Below are 19238 nucleotides of genomic sequence, written 5' to 3'. Positions count from 1 at the left end.
CGTTGTCATGCCGACCGAGGCTGTTGTGTTTCCCACTTGTGGTCTCGTCACTTCTGGAAGAGGCAGTGCTGAAGTAAGTAGCTCGAATACGTAGCTCAATAGGTTATACATGCACTAAGTAGCTCGGCAGAAATCGCATAATCTAGGTCGTGTAGCTCGATTCCGAGAAATCAAGTTCGGTTCAATTTCAGCCGAATTAAGGTGTATACATGGCATTTTGAACTTCGAATTCAGTCGAGCAACGGCAGAAATTCGATTCTCTCTATGTGCATGTAAACGCACTGACTCATCATCGTAAAATTCCCAGCCGTGTTTTTTTTTTTTTTCTGCTGGATTCATACTTGGGTCTGTTTTTCTGGATTTCATGGGTTTTCTGTTGAAACTCTTGTGTTTCACACTGCCTGACACACTGTTTGTTTAACCTTGAACTTGCAATTAGGGATTTGGTCTGTTGCCAGATTTTCAACGGATTCATTCATCACTAACACGCTACTAATCTCATTGTTGCATTTTATTTGTAAATGAGCCATAAAATGTGTCACAGTGGTGGACAAGTAGAGAAAAGAGTCATTAGAGAAAAGCTGTAAAAGACTGAACTGGGATTACTTGATTTCCACAGAAACGCACTGAATGCATAGTTCCCGATAGAGAAATGGCTGATTCCCAAACACCAGTCAGCTCTCATCTGCTACCATCAAGGGAGAGTAAAGACTAAAAGCTAGTATTTACACTTGCATGTAAGGTCCATGTGTCCTCTAGGAGGCATGGTCACATGAAATGCACCAGAATTTACTGATTTTACACACAAGACCAGGAAAAGCTGTAGGAATAATATACAGAACATGACATGTTTTGAAACAAATTTGCTGAGGGGGAAAAAGAAGCCTCACAGGATTCATTATAAACCAAATAAATTCTCACTGAAAGCATTTGAAGTGTTTTACCTCGCCAGTGGCGGACCGTTACTATTAGAGCTGGGACTTGAGCCTAGCCAAAACTTAGCCAGACACACCAAAAAAGCAACGGAACAAAGGATTTTGCAAAGGATTAGCGGCAGGCTGCCAGGTTGCTCCGTCATGTGTAGTTGTTGATGTTGATTTTAAAAGTAACTAAATAAATTACACAAGGAAATAAATACTTGAGTATGAGTGAAAAATACTGTGGCGAGTGTGCAGTGTGGAAGAAGAGTCTGGAGACAGAAATCTTAGTTTCTCGGTCGTTAGCCTGTACTACTTGCTCTTGATAGCACTGGCTTGACCGCTTTATTAGCATTTGCTAACACTACTGATGAATGCTACACCGGCTGGAAGGTGACTTTTTACTGCTGCGCTGACGGCGCTGACTCGCAGTTAAGCTCACGTTGGCCTTCGAGAAGGCTGAGTGATAAATATTTGGTCTCTCCTACTATAAGTCAAAATCTGTTTGGATGATTCATCTGTCACTTCCTACATAAACGTACACTGCCATGGCCTTCTGTCCCAGCAATGAAGTCCTAACCAGTGAGTGAGCAGCTCTAAACTCTTCTCAACCTAGAGACAACAAACAAACAAATAAATCTCACTGGATGACTCTATTTTAATGTTTTCAGGACAGTAACCCTTTCATTTCTGAAGCAAATTTGATAGAAAATGAGGCCAAATTAGAAGAGAATAATTATAATGAAATTTTGAAAAAAAAATTAAAGCAATTAAAGAATGAAAGAAATTAAATATAACATTTGAAATGCTGATATGTTTGGGCCCTCTCTGAAGGCCTAGAAGGCCCTGATGGTTCCCCTCTATACTTTGCCAGTATGAGCAGCGAGAAGCCCTTAAGCGTAACTAGTGTTTAGGTCAATGATCTACAGCTGCTATAGAGCCTCACACCTTTTATATATTTATATTAACATGCTATTGGGATAGTAGATGTCAAATTTTTGCAGAGAAGAAGAAGCAGTTAGAAATGCATCAGAGGAAATGTGAAGCTACCAAGCGGACCAATTGTTGTTGTTTGTTGCGACTTGCATTGCTAAGAGGTGTAGTTATATTTCTGGGGAGGTGCATGCCAGGCTATGGGGTACCTATGGCATAGATTCTGTGCAGAAGTATAAATTGGCCTTAAAACCTTGGCCTTGAAACCAGCAAACCACATCTTTTCGAACTGCTGCTCATGCTGTGTCACAGGGCAGTGTAACACACAGCTATCTGTCTCTTCGGCATACTCAGAAGCCCATGATTGGCTTGACTGGTGGGGAAGAGAGAGTATAACAGCACTCCCACCAGACAGCACAGCCGTTTGTTTTCTCTTGGGCATTGCTGGGATTTGAACCCATGATGTCCAGATGATCGTTCCAATGCTGAGACATGGTTACCTTTCCATCATACAAATCTTTCTGCAGATTGTACGTGATGCTAAACTGGTAGCTAAAAGCTTCTCTTGTGATCAACAGTAGCCTCTAAGGTTCAGTTCATTTGGAGTGAGCTGGGCATTGAGTACATTTTTAACTTTCACCTCTGTTTTTTCTTTTTCTTCTTACCAACTACAACCCCGATTCCAAAAAAGTTGGGACAAAGTACAAATTGTAAATAAAAATGGAATGCAATGATGTGGAAGTTTCAAAATTCCATATTTTATTCAGAATAGAACATAGATGACATATCAAATGTTTAAACTGAGAAAATGTATAATTTAAAGAGAAAAATTAGGTGATTTTAAATTTCATGACAACACATCTCAAAGTTGGGACAAGGCCATGTTTACCACTGTGAGACATCCCCTTTTCTCTTTACAACAGTCTGTAAACATCTGGGGACTGAGGAGACAAGTTCCTCAAGTTTAGGGATAGGAATGTTAACCCATTCTTGTCTAATGTAGGATTCTAGTTGCTCAAGTGTCTTAGGTCTTTTTTGTCGTATCTTCCGTTTTATGATGTGCCAAATGTTTTCTATGGGTGAAAGATCTGGACTGCAGGCTGGCCAGTTCAGTACCCGGACCCTTCTTCTACGCAGCCATGATGCTGTAATTGATGCAGTATGTAGTTTGGCATTGTCATGTTGGAAAATGCAAGGTCTTCCCTGAAAGAGACGTCATCTGGATGGGAGCATATGTTGCTCTAGAACCTGGATATACCTTTCAGCATTGATGGTGTCTTTCCAGATGTGTAAGCTGCCCATGCCACACGCACTAATGCAACCCCATACCATCAGAGATGCAGGCTTCTGAACTGAGCGCTGATAACAACTTGGGTCGTCCTTCTCCTCTTTACACTGTGTTCCAAATTATTATGCAACAAGTGTTTAAGAGTGGTAAGGTAAGATATTTTTTGTTTGTCAGTTAAACTCATGAATGGTAATGTGTATCAGGGCTCTGTATATCACTGAAACCAATTGAAGACACCTGTGCTAATTAGTTTGGCAGGTGAGTCCAATTAAAGGGGAAACTACTAAAGAAGGTTGTCCCACATTATTAAGCAGGCTACCATTTTCAACCAAAATGGGCAAGAAAAAGGACCCGTTGGCTGCTGAAAAGCAACAAATAGTTGAATGTTTGGGTCAAGGCATGGCAACAATCAAAATTGCCAAGAGACTTCATCGCGATCATCGCACTATCAAGAAGTATGTAGCTGATTCAGAGCACACACGTGTGTGCTGATAATGGAAAATCCAGGACTCTTTCCTACAGGCAAATACATTGGATCAAAAGAGCAGCTGTAAAAATGCCCTGTCATAGTAGCAGACAAGTTTTTGAAGCTGCTGGTGCCTCCAACGTGCCCCGAACAACAAGATGCAGGGTCCTCCAGGGGTTTGCAGTGGTGCGTAAGCCATCGTTTCGACCTCCCCTATCTATTGGACACAAGCAGAAATGGCTCCAGTGGGCCAGGCAATACATGAAGACTGACTTCAAAACTGTTCTGTTCACCGATGAATGTCGTGCAACCCTCGATGGTCCAGATGGATGGAGTGGTGGATGGTTGGTTGACGGCCACCCCATGCAAACAAGGCTACGGCGCCAACAAGGAGGTGGTGGAGTGATGTTTTGGACTGGAATCATGGGGAGAGAGATTGTCAGCCCTTTTAGGATCCCTGACGGTGTGAAGATGACATCCATAACGTATGTGGAGTTCCTCAAAGAACACTTCCTGCCATGGTTCAAAAGGAAGAATCGTGCTTTTCGAAACAAAATCATTTTCATGCATGACAATGCACCATGTCATGCTGCAAAGAATACATCTGCATCTCTGGCTGCAATGGGCATCAAAGGAGACAAACTTATGGTGTGGCCCCCATCCTCCCCTGACCTCAACCCTATTGAGAACCTTTGGAGCATCATCAAGAGAAGTGTTTATGATGGTGGGAGGCAGTTCACATCTCAACAACAGCTCTGGGAGGCTATTCTGTCCTCATGCAAGGCAGTTCCAGCAGATACTATCCAAAAACTGACAAATTCAATGGATGGAAGACTTGAGAAGGTCCTTTTCAACAAGGGGTCCTATGTTCAGATGTGACTTCACTTGTGATAATGTTTTGATTTAAATAGTGTTTGATTTCAGTTACATTTCAGTTAGTCATGACCTGCTAACGTTTCTAATTTCTCACATGACCATTTTTTGTTCTTTATGACAATAAAATGTTTGGAAACTCAATTGTGCGTAATAATTTGGAACATGCATTTTGGGTGCATGTTTTTTTTATTTCTTAAAAATTTACTGTCATCATTGGGAGGTTCGTTCAAAAACATTTGAATTGTACTCTAATGGTTGATGACTGGAAAATCATGATGATTGCCATTAATATAGATAATTTAGGAAAATCTGAGAAAATATGATTTGCATAATAATTTGGAACACCGTGTAGTCCGAATGACACGGCGTCCCTGATTTCCATAAAGAACTTCACATTTTGATTCGTCTGACCACAGAACAGTTTTTCACTTTGCCACAGTCCATTTTAAATGAGCCTTGGCCCAGAGAAGACGTCTGCGCTTCTGGATCATGTTTAGATACGGCTTCTTCTTTGAACTATCGAGTTTTAGCTGGCAACGGCGGATGGCACGGTGAATTGTGTTCACAGATAATGTTCTCTGGAAATATTCCTGAGCCCATTTTGTGATTTCCAATACAGAAGCATGCCTGTATGTGATGCAGTGTCGTCTAAGGGCCAGAAGATCACAGGCACCCAGTATGGTTTTCTGGCCTTGACCCTTACGCACAGAGATTCTTCCAGATTCTCTGAATCTTTTGATGATATTATGCACTGTAGATGATGATATGTTCAAACTCTCTGCAATTTTACACTGTCGAACTCCTTTCTGATATTGCTCCACTATTTGTCGGTGCAGAATTAGGGGGATTGGTGATCCTCTTCCCATCTTTACTTCTGAGAGCCGCTGCCACTCCAAGATGCTCTTTTTATACCCAGTCATGTTAATGACCTATTACCAATTGACCTAATGAGTTGCAATTTGGTCCTCCAGCTGTTCCTTTTTTGTACCTTTAACTTTTCCAGCCTCTTATTGCCCCTGTCCCAACTTTTTTGAGATGTGCTGCTGTCATGAAATTTCAAATGAGCCAATATTTGGCATGAAATTTCAAAATGTCTCACTTTCGACATTTGATATGTTGTCTGTGTTCTATTGTGAATACAATATCAGTTTTTGAGATTTGTAAATTATTGCATTCCGTTTTTATTTACAATTTGTACTTTGTCCCAACTTTTTTGGAAGCAGGGTTGTACTTGCCAAAATATTAAGTATGATGTTATCTAGAGTATCTCGTTTCCATTTGTTTGCTGCTGTCAGTTCTCTTTTGTGCCGTTTTTCCCTGCTCGCCTTCTGACCGTTTTTCAGCTGTGACCTGAGTTCACAATTGTACCCTTGCATGTAATCACTTTTATAAATAGCCTGATGGAGTTGATTGTTTATTTTGGGAATACTGAGTTGTGATGTTGCTTTTTTTGCCAACAGGGGAACTCCAGCTGTAACATTCAGATATTTTGGGGGGGGGGACTCGGTCATTTTCTAAAATAAAACCAAAATGATGTTTGCTGTAATCTTTTATCATTTGTTCAGGCTTCATTTGTAGCACAATTTAAAAAAAATGACAAGCCAGTCCACATAGAGGCAGGAAATCTCAGCAAGGGGGAGATGGCTTGCCGAAACGTTGGTGCAATAAACAAGCTTAAACCGGACGACCTTTTGGGAGCGAGTGAGTCGGAGCGGAGTTTCAGATATACACCGACCTGACAGCTGTTTTGCTTGTTCTGTTCTAATAGGATGTAAGTGTAAGGTCCTGTTTATGAGATTATCATGGTGTTGTGGAAATTACAGAATAACTCCAGGTTTATCTGCACAAGGCAAGGTGTTTTTGAAATATGAACGCTTTCAAGCGGCAAGTGCAATACTCCTTTTAAAATTGTTCAAAACGAGACAAAACAGCTGGTATTATGCTGTCTTCTTAATACAAACTGGACAAAACTACCGCTGAAGCAAACATCTGCTGCCAGAAGTATGCGGACACCTGAGGTCAAATTTTCAAGCCGTAGTTTTGTTTATAAAGTTAATGACTGAAAATTTGCATTGCTTATGCCTGTGGATACTGTTTTTTTATATTATTTCTGTTGTCCTCCAACACACACATGCCTGAATGCATTTAGACAGCTTGTGATTGTAAGTCATGCCCACTGAACTGAACATTGAGGTACTTAGAAATCACCTTGGTGTGTGTGTTGGGATTTTTGGCCTGAATAACCAAGCAATTACAGCTGAATCCCCACACTGCCTTTACTGCTGAGAGGGAGGTTAGGGGTGTGTGTGTGTGTGTGTGAACAGGAGGTATTATCCACAGCTGAGGTTCACTAATAAGGAAGTGCTGTTTCTATGCTTCCTTTGTTCTTTTGCTCAAGTTTCAGGCTATAGACAGCTGTGTGTGTGTATGTGTGTGCGTGCGCGCACACGGTCACAGGCAAAAGGCCAGTGATCTTTCTCAGGATTAATGTTGCTAGCCTTGCCTTTTATGTTCAGAAGCCAAACAGTTGCTCCAGTTCCCAAATCAGGATTGGATTGTTTACCATCATATACTGAAATTCACATCTGCAGTAAGTAAACATACAGTCTAACCCTAACCCACTTCATGCAGTTGTAATTTTAAGGCACTTGTAACACATCAGCCTATTGTGTTTTTGAATCGAACCCTCATGCATTCACTCGCATGTTCATTTGCTCAGGTGTGGACGCAGTAGTTTTACTCGTGTATGGATCCAAAATGTTACATGATTCCTATCCTGGCTTGACTGCACAGAAAACACGATCCCACCCAAATTCAGAATGCACTAAACTGCACCTTGCTATTTATTTTGAGTTACAGGCAACATTTTTAACATGCAAGCTGATAAACTCACTCCCATCTATCAAAACATCCGTCTTGTTTTACATGATTTTTTTTCCCCGTCCTAATTTATTTTTCTCGTGCCAGTGAAATCCATTCAAACCAGACACTATGAAATAAATATTGTTTAAAAATATAGTCTACAATACTGTTCCAATTGTGCAGACTGTAGTTGAAGAGTAAAGTGTGTGTACAGTAATGATACTCATTTCAACACTAGCTATGCATTTTTAAGTGAGCTTGTTCAACATCTATACAGCAACTAATAAAATGGCCAATGAGTAGCTAGAAGGTAGATGCACCTAATAAACAAACGACTTGAAGCCCAAATTAAAATACTCTACATTGCCTCTGACTGCTTGAACTTGAGTAAGCTAAAATAAAATACACTAGACTGAAGTAGTTCTAGATACCATGATATGGCGTGTGTGTGAGGTGTGCTATAATTTGATTCTGCTATTTCAACCAGCCTTGACAGAAGCATTGATGGAGCCTCGAATTGCTCAATGGAGCATGATGTATGATTATTTTCCATTGCAACATCAGTAACATGTTCTGACAAACAAGGCAGCTTCACACTGAGAGTTGATCCCACCTGGCTTTAAATATCAAGAACAATCATTCCTTATCTTTTATCAAGTCAAGCTAATCTAGATCCAGATTATTTGAGAAGGTATTCCTGTTACAGAAAGTGTACTGATGTGTTTAGGCATATGAAGTAGTAGAATTGTGAAAGACCAAAAGCCATCAGTGACATCATCAGTGTTTCTTCCCAAGGACCGTTTGAAAGCAAAACGTCAAGCAGTTGTTGAGAGAGTCTTTTTTTCAGCAGTCCTCCCATGTTGCGAATGAATTCAAAGCTGATAAAAAAAAAAAATCCAAGAATTATACAGGGTTCGATATTAATGGTAGTCTGACTGCCCTGGACAACCAAACGTTTGGTCCGGACAAATCAAATCCGCATCTGCCTGTCCGACAGGACAAGTTGAATATTTGTTGAAAATCACCATTTTTATAGTAATTATTTGGGTTACATCAATAAAGTTCCAACGAAACTAGTTCAGTCCCCTCAGTAACCCAGCCACGTTACTGTTTTACGAAATTCCAGGGAAGCTGAGTTCAGCAGGTGCGTGTGTAAAAATAACCACATGGTAATATCGAATTATAGATTATTAACTTTTTTTCTTTCAGTTTCATTTCTTTAAATTAATTTATACTTCAAGTTAAATCCTGATTAATCTAGTCAAACTTGATTTCCTTCAGAAGCTTTGAATTTGGGTGAGTCTAACTCTTAAAACTGCAGATCAGGTAACGGGTTATAACAACGCATGCACCATAATGGGGCACTGGATAGTTTTTATGCCTCCACCACCATAAGGTGCAGGAGGCATTATGTTTTCGGGTTGTCCGTCTGTGCGTGCGTGCGTCCATCCCGAAACCTTGTGAACACGATATCTCAAAGGCTGATGAAAGGAATTTCACCAAACTTTCACCATTTGGGGACAAAGATAAACTGATTAGATTTTGAGATCAAAAGGTCTAAGGCCAAGGTCACCGTGAGGTCAAATGTACGTCCGAGAACCTTGTGAACACAGTATCTCCAAGGCTAATACAAGTAATTTCACCAGGTCAAGATTACTGTGAGGTCAAATGTCCATCCCCAAATCACAACTTAATAAGGCGTGTAGTCTACCGGGAGGAGGCATCCCCATCAATGCCGTTGGCGTCAGGTTCTATCTAGTTGTTTGTTATTACAGTTAAAGTTTTAGTTTTATTGAAAATTTATAAATTGTTAAAGCATAATGATCAGCATAACTATACCTGCTCTCTGATAAACTTTTGCTAACCACTTTCTTTCCACTGAACAAGTAAACACACAGTAATAAAAAGGTTATGGTCAGGACAAGTGAAAAATCTTGCTGCTTATCTGACTGGACAAGTGGATTAAAAAGTTAATGTTGAGCCCTGATATATTTTGTTCTAGTTGTTTTCACAATACTGTGATCCAAATTTCATGATGATTTGGACAAAATTTGTTGGACAGGAAGTGAAAAGAATCCAGAATAATGGAAAATTCAGTGTGGTATGAATTCACATTATGATATTCATTGGCCCAAAGAATCAGAGTAAAGTGGAATCATGTTTCTATAATGTTGCATTGTGGAGTTCTCATTGCACATAATCCAAATTTGCCCTGTTGGTGGTGCTAGTGCTTGAGCAGCATACAATAAATTGATGCGTGGTTCTCTGTGAGACTGTCCTCTATCACTGTGCCAAATTTCATAAAATGTTTATGAAGCATTCTCTGGGCTGCCATAGACCCATCTCGAAGAATAAGAAGTATCTAATACTAAGAATTAGTATTGGAGCCAGCACTGGTCTGAAACACTGGATCGTTATTGCATTGGATATGAGCATGATGTTGAATGATCGTGCATGTGGACAGAGAACATAAGTTGTCTTAATGATGAAACATGATGTTTCACACAGTCGAGTCAAATTATTCTGAAAATCTCAGGGTTAATACCTGGAGCTTTAGGGCCCGTTTACACGAGGACGCTGTCGGGTAAAAACGACTAAATATTTTATCGGAAGTGCCTTTCGTCTACACGGGGACGGCGTTTCCGAGGCTGAAAAACGGAAAAAATTGAAAACGCCTTCCAGAGTGGATAAGTTAAAAACAGCTCCCGTTGCATATCCGTCTAAACTACCCAATACGCGAAACTCTGCTCGGATCTGCTCACGTCGGGTACGCGTTTACGTCATATATATGTCATATACTGTACATGCCAGCCCGGGAAGTAAGAAAGTAAGTAAAAAAAGTAAGAGCATGTCTGATTACATCGATCCAACGGACCTTCAAGCTGCTCTGGCAGCTTTAATAAACGTCCACGAGTCCTTCGAACATCTATACCGAATCTGCACATATACCGTTAATGAACAGAGGCGGGTATAGCACGCTCTTACTTTTTTACTTACTTTCTTACTTACCATAGCCAGAGTAGGCAAAGTTTTCGCGGCGCAGATGTGCAGATCAGACAAGACGGAAGACGTTGCGCATGCGTGCAGACATAGCGGAGGTCTTTCACAGCACCGCCTGGCATGCACATCTGTGACAGAGCGCAATGCGTCCGTCACTAAACAGCGGTTCCTCCCGCTGGTCATGTTTCAATGGTCAAGTGCAATGGACTAAACCACAGTTGCAAAGACATTCCAAATACAATCTGTGTTGTATGTTTGCTGTGGGTTTGGTAATGGGGGCTTTACAAGTATGTTTTGTTACGGGTACATTTGTTACAACTTTTAGATATGTAAACCTGAAATGTTTGGTCCATGTGTTCATAGTAAAAGACGCGATACAGGTTTAAACAGCGCAAGCATTTATTAGTTTTCACTATAAACAATAGCGTGTAAAGATTCATTAAGTGCGCACGTTTAACATCTGAATCCTTTTCTGTTAGAGTTTATCTAACATCAGCCAGAAATGTTTGTAGCCATTTACCTGCTGTAGTCTGCCGGGTGTGGGACCAAACCAGAATGCAGGTCTGAAAGCGCTTTTCAAGGTTTCTTCCGCGATGCGCGGGAAAGCAGCTCATTAGAGCGGAGAGAAATCTTACGCAAGTGTTTGTTGTAATATTTAAGTCTGCACATTGTTGTAGGAGTGTAATGCATGCAGTGAAAATGTTTAGAACTGTTAAAATCTGTCTAGATGTGTTGATTGATTTTAATTGTGTTAAGACTGTGCCATAGTCTTTTAAATATGCGCTGCACTGTTCATTCAGGAGATGGCCTCGGCAGGGAGAGAACGCATGACTTGAACTCTGTGTGAGTAATGCCAGAGTAGCCTAGCTTGCGTGGGCATTTTGTCCCAGAAATTTTTTTTTTGGTTGGTTTTGTCATCAGTGTTTTTTTTGTTTGTTTGTTTGTTTGTTTGTTTGTCCTGTTTGTGTTAACTGCCGGCTTAAGAATAAAAAGAGAACTATTTTTGTACAAGAATTTTCCTTGTTTTGCTCATCATTCTGACTGACTACTCCATCCACTCGGCACACTCTACAACATCCAATTGAATTCCACACATTTATGCGTCACCGTATAGACGCAGATTTCCTCCTTGAAAACGGTCGTATAGACGCGGAAAAAAGTGAGAACAAAAACGGACTTTTGCGTTTTTGTTTCAGACCGTCCCCGTGTAAAGTGGGCCTTAATATCAATATAATATGTGGAAAATGCAACTGGGAACAGCTCAGCATGGAACAAACTCCCATTGTGTCTGCTCAAATTTGTTTTGTGTTGCATCAATGTTTTTGCTCTGATCATAGAGGCATCTTATGGCTCTGCCCCTTGCATTATGTCAAGTAGACAAGACTGCCGAGTCTAAAAGGTGTCCAGCATTATACATGTGGTTATTCAGCAGTTCTAGTCCATAATTCAGGGATTAAGAGTGCAGTATACCTCACCGAGTTTCCTAGCGTGAACACACTGATTTGAGACAAGACTATGATCTGTTCTTGATCTTTTTTTTTTCTTAGTCTTGGCTGTGTCTGGACATTTTCCATCACCTCCTTCCAAACATAACCACTGTGTATGTAGTTGGAAAAAATCATTGTCACTACTTAAAAACAAAACAAAAAACCCTCTTACAGTTGTGAGTGAAGTGTTTTTATTTATTATTAATTTATTTTTTATCATTGTCAGGTTCCTTATGTGTGATGGTGGCTATGGATGGCCTTGAGCTGCTGCCCCCTCCAATCCAACTCTTTTTTTACTTTTTGTCAATCTTTCTCTGTTTCTCCACCCCACTCAAAGTCCAAACCAGAGACCTCCAGACTCCCCTTCCTCAGTCATGGACCACAAGTAAGGACACTTTTTTTTTTTTTTTTTTTCCCTCATCTCACCTGCACCTTTTAGAAAACACACATGAGATTCTTTGCTACCACTAATATACTTATTCTGACTTTCTTAAGTAGGACCAGAATGGAGATAACAAAGAAAGACGAAAGGAAATTATTGGAAATAGAAAAGGGTAGGAAATGGGAGAAAAATGATGGACAAGGAAAGAAAGGGAGAGAGAGTGAGAGACAGACTGTCCACCAGTAGTATGAATCATGTGCTAGTTCTGGGCTGGTGCTCGTGCTGGTTTGGAGTTGGTTCAACTTGTGAAGCTTTGAAGAACCTTTTTAATGAAAAAAAATTTGAAGAATCTTCAAAGAACCTGCAGCACCACTAGCCTGCACTGCTAGCCAGCCTTGCTAGCACCACTTGTTGGTCATGAAAATACCACCCCAGCTACTGATGTAAGTGGTTCTTGCTTCTAGACCAGCAAAGCGTTGGTGCCACTCTGGAACAAGTTTTCCTGGCAGAGAGGCAGTTCTTTGGTTGTTGAAATGTGTAGAACCAGTTTGGGATTAAGCACTGGCTCCGAACCGGCCCTGGAACTGCCTTGGTGGAAAGGGGACGGGGAAAGAGAGAGTGTGTCAAAAGAAGAAAGAAAATAATTGAAGAAAGTGAAGGAACGGCAACGCGAGAGAGGGAGGAAAAAGTGGGGGAGGATAGCAGGGATTTAAAAAAAGCAATAAATGAGAATAGAAGAGGAGGAGAGTAGCAAGTATGAATGTATAGTATGAAATGACTTGTGCTCTCTCTTTCTTTCTTTCTCTCTCTCTCTCTCTCTCTCTCTCTCTCTCTCTCTCTCTCTCTCTCTCTCTACCAGGTCACCACCTCTTCCCCTGAGTTTAAAGAGCAAATCAAGACCAGCTCTGCCTCCATCACACATCCCCCCCCCCCCCCTTCTCTACTGTTACACCACTGACACTTTTATGGAAGGAGTGCACATGGGTCTGCATCTCTCTCTCTCTCTCTCTCTCTCTCTCTCTCTCTCTCTGTGTACACTGTTCAGTAAGACCAATCATGGTCCCATAATCAATCATACTATATACTATCATGTAAATTATATTCTATTTCTCCTTCTCTCCTAGACTGTTCTCACTCCATCACGCCGACTCTCTCTCTTGTCTTTTTCTTGATATTCAGTCATATTTCACAGTACATCAGTGCACAGTATTGTTACTGTGGGAGTGTTCCAGTTTTATTGATACAGCTCACTGTATAGCCTGCATTCATGCAGTCTCCATCCTGTGCCATTCTGCCTTCAGCTGTTGCCTGTTTTAAAGAAGGATTGCATGTGTGACTCAGTGAAGGGAATCCCATAGTTTTGTACATGGAAAAGACTGAGGAGAGCTTTTAGGAATGTATTACAGTATTGTGGTAATATTGTATACTTAAATCTAACTACTGTCATTTGAAAATGTGACACACTCCAACATTGCCAGTTGAACGTTTTGTTTTTTTTAAAAACAGTTTAATCACTATTATTGCCACAACAAACAAGCAAACAAAATGATACAAAATAGCAGTTGAATAGAGAGAGAGAAATCTGTGTGGAATTTATTAATTGCTTGCTCTAAGATCCACAAAAACTGTAAAGCCAATAGATAAGACTCAGTATTAAAACACAAATATATGGTGTGCATAAAGTGCCTAAATAGAGTGATAAAGATTTAGGGGTTTTCCGACGACAACCCTGGTTAAAAAAAAAGTTATGTAAAACAAAAGCAAAATGCAAGGATTTGCAAACCCTTTTCGACCTATATTCAGTTGAATACAATACAAAGATCTTCAACCCATCATTAAAAACCAACATGATTGTGTGACGCACATTACGACATGGGCTCGGGAACACTTCGGAAAACTGTTGTCTGTTAACACAGTTTATCGCTGCATCCACAAATGCAAAGTGATAGCCATAGATCAACATCCAGAAATGTGTCTGTGAAGATTCTCAGGCCCTGTTTACATTATTTTGAATCAGCGGATCATCAGATTAACGTTTTTAAAATGATTCGCGTGCACACAGCAACGCCAATACACGATTCGCGTGCACATAGCAACGCCAATACACGGATACGCTAATCACATGACTAATTAGACGGCACGTCACATGATCCCAGTGCATATCGGGCATGCGCAAGTCACTCACCACTTGCAAGTGGAAGGATGGCAAGCGAACACCTTCTCCAACAGATAAACACACCTGGCTGTAATGTTCATGTTCTCACTGAGTTTAAGTGCCTGAAGGAGGTTGAAATGGGTAAATAAACCTCAGTGCGGCTCAGCGCTTCCTCCTGCGCTCCAAATCACTCCGCCCTGAACAGCGAGTGCCCTCTGGAGGGTGCGCACTCCGGCCCTGCGTAGCTCACAGAGCGCGCGAGTGAAGCGCATGAGCAGTGATTCGGGACTGAGCCGCTGTGTGTGTGATCCCAACGCCAGCGAATCAGGAAGGTGGATGTCACAGTGACGTTGTCCAATGATGACGTCAGCTAGAGCTCAGCACAGCGTATCCGCGTATTCTCAATGTTTACACAGCACCGGACCAGACACAAACTGGATTGAATACGTGGGCTCTGGCGGATTCCCGTTTCCTGGCGTTTTAATGTGAACGGACAGTGCATCCGCGAAGAAAACGAGACAGATACGGTCTAATGTAAACTTGGCCTCAGTCATCCAGGTCATAGTAACTGGGTGGTAAAAGAGAGCAAATGGACTTGCTTGAAGATTCTTGAAGACGTTTCACCTCTCATCCGAAAGGCTTCTTCAGTTCTGTCTGACTAGTAGGGAGTATAAGGTATTTATCCTCTCATGGATGAAAAGCTCATCTAAGGTGTCGTTGAGTCATCCTGTTGGTGTGGGTCACTGGGGGCTGGATGTGAACGGCCTCGAGAGTCGTTAGGGTGATCAATGGATTGCCCGTTAAGGTGATCAATGGAATGCTGATTCTGAATGCCCCCAGTGACCCACACCAACAGGATGATCCAGAAATGCCGCCAAATTCTCTGGGTCTGAGCTCATCTGAGCTAGAATTATGCAAAGTGGAAAAGTGTGCTGTGGTCTGACATCCACATTTCAAATTGTTTTTGGAAATCATGGACACTTTGTGTCCTCTGGGCTAAAGAGGAAAAGGACCAGCCTGATTGTTACCAGTAGAAAGTTCAAAATCCAGCATCCATGTTATGGGGGTGTGTTGGTGCCGATGACATGGATAACTTGCACATTTGTGAAGTCAACATCAATGCTGAAGGGTACTGCTATCTAGACATCATCTTCAGGGTTATCTCTACTTATTCCAGCAAGACAATGCCAAGCCACATTCTGCACGTGTTACAACAGTGTGGCTTTGTAGTAAAAGAGTGGGGGTGCTAAACTGGCCTGCCTACCTCTCATTGAAAATGTGTGGTGCATTATCTAGTGCAAAATACAACAACGTAGACCCCAGACTGTTGAGCAACTGAAGTTGTATATCAAGCAAGAATGGGAAAGAATTTCACTTTCAAAATTTCAACAATAGTGTCCTCAGTTCCCAAACACTTACTGATGGCTATTAAAAGAAAAGGTGATGTAACACAGAGGTAGACTTGTCCCAGCTTTTTTGGAATGTATTGCAGGCATCAAACTCAGAATGAGTGTATACAGTGTCTTGCAAAAGTGTTCATCCACCTTGGCGTTTGTCCTGTTTTGTTGCATTACAAGATTGAATTAAAATTGATTTTTGGAGGGTTAGCACCATTTGATTTACACAACATGGCTACCACTTTAAAGGTGAAAATTGTTTGTTTTAATTGTAACACAAACAATAATTAAGATGAAAAAACAGAAATCTGGAGTGTGCATAAGTATTCACCCCCTTTTGTATGAAACCCCTAAATAAGAGCTGGTCCAAACAATTCACTTCATAAGTCACATAATTAGTTGATTAAGATCCACCTGTGTGCAATCAAAGTGTCACATGATCGGTCACATGATGTCTGTATAAATCAACCTGTTCTGGAAGGACCCTGACTCTGTAACACTACTAAGCAAGCAACATGAAAACCAAGGAGCCTCCAAACAGGTCAGAGACAAAGTTGTGGGGAAGTATAGATCAGGGTTGGGGGTGAAAAAATATCCCAGGGAGCACCATTAAATCCATTATAGCAAAATGGGAAGAATATGTCACCATTACAAATCTGACAAGAGAAGGCTGCCCACCAAAACTCGCAAACCGAGCAAGGAGGGCATTAATCAGAGATGCAACAAAGACACCAAAGAGAACACTGAAGGAGCTGCAAAGATCCACAGCGGAGATGGGAGGATCTGTCCATAGGACCACTTTAAACTGTACACTCCACAGAGTGGGGCTTTATGGAAGAGTGGCCAGAAAAAAAGTCATTGCTTAAGAAAACATGTTTGGAGTTTGCCCAATAGCATGTGGCAGACTCCCCAAACACATGGAAGAAGATTCTCTGGTCAAATGAGACTAAACTTGATCTTTTTGGCCATCATGGGAAACGCCATGTGTGGCACAAACCCATCACCCTGAGAACACCATTCCTCCAGTGAAGCATGGTGGTGGCAGCATCATGCTGTGGGGATGTTTTTCATCTGCAGGGACAGGAAAGCTGGTCAGGACTGAAGAAATGATGGATGGCACTAAATACAGGGCAATTCTGGAGGAAAACCTGTTTGAGTCAGCCAGAGGTTTGAGACTGGGATGAAGGTTCACAGTCTAGCAGGACAATGACCCTAAACATACTGCTAAAGCTACACTGGAGTGGTTTAAAGGGAAACATTTAAATGTCTTGGAATGGCCTAGTCAAAGCCCAGACCTCGATCCAATTGAGAATCTGTGGCATAATTTGAAGATTGCTGTACACCAACGCAACCCATCTAACTTGAAGGAGTTGGAGCAGTTTTGCCTTGAGGAATGGGCAAAAATCCCAGTGGCTAGATGTGCTAAGCTAATAGAGACATACCCCAAGAGACTTGCAGCTGTAATTGCAGCAAAAGGTGGCTCTATAAAGTATTGACTTTTGGGGGGGGGGGTGAATACCTATGCACACTCCAGATTTCTGTTTTTTTTTTTCATCTTAATTATCGTTTGTGTCACAATAAAACAACAGTTTTCACCTTTAAAGTGGAAGGCATGTTGTGTAAACCAAATGTTGCTAACCCCCCAAAAATCCATTTTAATTTCAGCTTGTAATGCAACAAAACAGGACAAACATCAAGGGGGATGAATACTTTTGCAAGACACCATTTCCAAAAAACAATAAATGTTTATCAGTTTGAACATTAAATATCTTGTCTTTGTATTGTATTAAATTGAATACAGGTCGAAAAGAATTTGCGAATCACTTCATTCTGTTTTTGTTTTACACATTGTTCGTTCCAATAAAATAATTTCTCAACATTTTGTCAATTCATTAAACAATAAGTATTTCTTGAATCACTCAGTAATTTAATGATAAACCTTTCTCAAATCATTAAACATGTCATAATAAAAAATCTCAATTCACTAAACATAATAATGAACATTTCTTGTTTCATTACAGATTTAATAATAAACTTTTCTCAGCTCATTAAACATTTAATAATAAGCATTTTGTGATTCACTGAACATAAACATTTCCTGATTAAACAGTTAATAATAAACATTTTAGTCACTAAACATTTAATGATAAACACATTCTCTGGTTTGAAAAATGTGACAAAACGTTGCTTAAATAATTTTGGCTGGCAGTGTAACAAAGCTCCATGTTCAGGCTCATCAGACTTCAGTCAGGGTGTGTGTGTGTGTGTGTGTGTGTTTTCAGGATGCAGGCGATATGGGTCACTCCTTCCATTTAAGTGTTGTGGTTCTCTATTAATCAATATTATCTTTATAATCTATATTATCATTGTTGTTGCTATTCACACAGATTATAATTAACAAACTGCGATCAAATTGAAGCATGACATTATCAGAATGACAATGCTGTACATTTTTAGACCTTTTGAAGATAAATACAGAAGTATTTTTATAATCAGGTGAACGTTTTGTGTGTGTGTGTGTGTGTGTTTGTGTTTCAAAATGTTTTACTTTCCTTCTTCATTCCAGCTGCCAAAGACAATCAGAATGAAGATTTCTGTAATAATAATAATAATAATTTCAAAACCAAAGACTTTCTTCTAAAAAAAAAAAAAAATCACGTACATGTGCAGATCATCAGTTATACCACAGTATACCCAGTATTCGTTATACCATCACCAGAATAAATGTCTTGATCTTTTCAGGAAGGGGATTTTTTTTTTTTAAAAAAGGAAACGTTTTCCTGTCTATGTCCAAAGACACAGGTTGTGAAGGGAAGTTGAATGAAATTTTACTTTTTTGATGTGAAATGATCCAAATAAAAACACTTCCCTGTGAGATGGTAGTGAAAATTGCTTACCTCAATTACCAGATAATCCACACAACTAATACAGATGGCGAGTCAACCAGAATTAGCATAAATATAACCACATCAACAATAAAAGATATATATTTTCAAGCTAAATATAAAGTCTGACGTACACTGTTCAGATTACGTACGATTCTCATGTTCAGGCTTTACATCTATAGTGACATGCTTTCCTTTTTTCTTTTTTTTTTCTTATTTTATGACAACAGATAGTGAAATTAGGATTGGTGGAGATCATTCAAACAAAAGCTCCTTATTAAAGCGATTTAAAAGGTTTTAGCATTACCCAATTCTGTGTAATCATCAGGTGAGGATTTTGAGATTCTACGCAGAGTTCTTTATCTCCCCTCATTAGAACATTATTGGTTTTATAATAGTCTATAATAGTGCAGGTAATGCCAGTGAGCACAACCTCAATAAAGTTATATTTGACAGTTATTCGCTGAAGGTAAAGTGAATATTGGTGAATAATAGCCGAGACGAAGTTGAGATTATTATTCACCGATATTCATTGAGCCTGAAACAGATAATTGTTTTAGTATAAATACACAGGTGATTATTTCAGGAAA

General features: G+C 40.3%; 1 protein-coding gene across 1 annotated transcript in view; it reads left to right on the top strand.

The window, feature by feature from the left end:
• The window catches only part of rbpms (RNA binding protein, mRNA processing factor), a 76376-nt gene extending 60431 nt beyond the window's left edge, over positions 1 to 15945 (top strand). Inside the window, exons 8-9 of the mRNA XM_060917073.1 lie at positions 12056 to 12214; positions 13071 to 15945. The gene's annotated coding sequence lies outside the window, so the exon portion shown is untranslated. The remainder of the gene's footprint in view (positions 1 to 12055; positions 12215 to 13070) is intronic.
• Positions 15946 to 19238: the final 3293 nt, after the last annotated feature.

The sequence above is a fragment of the Neoarius graeffei genome, chromosome 3 (assembly GCF_027579695.1).
Source record: "Neoarius graeffei isolate fNeoGra1 chromosome 3, fNeoGra1.pri, whole genome shotgun sequence".
Classification (NCBI taxonomy): Eukaryota; Metazoa; Chordata; class Actinopteri; order Siluriformes; family Ariidae; genus Neoarius; species Neoarius graeffei.
This window is presented reverse-complemented; position numbering and strand designations above follow the sequence as displayed.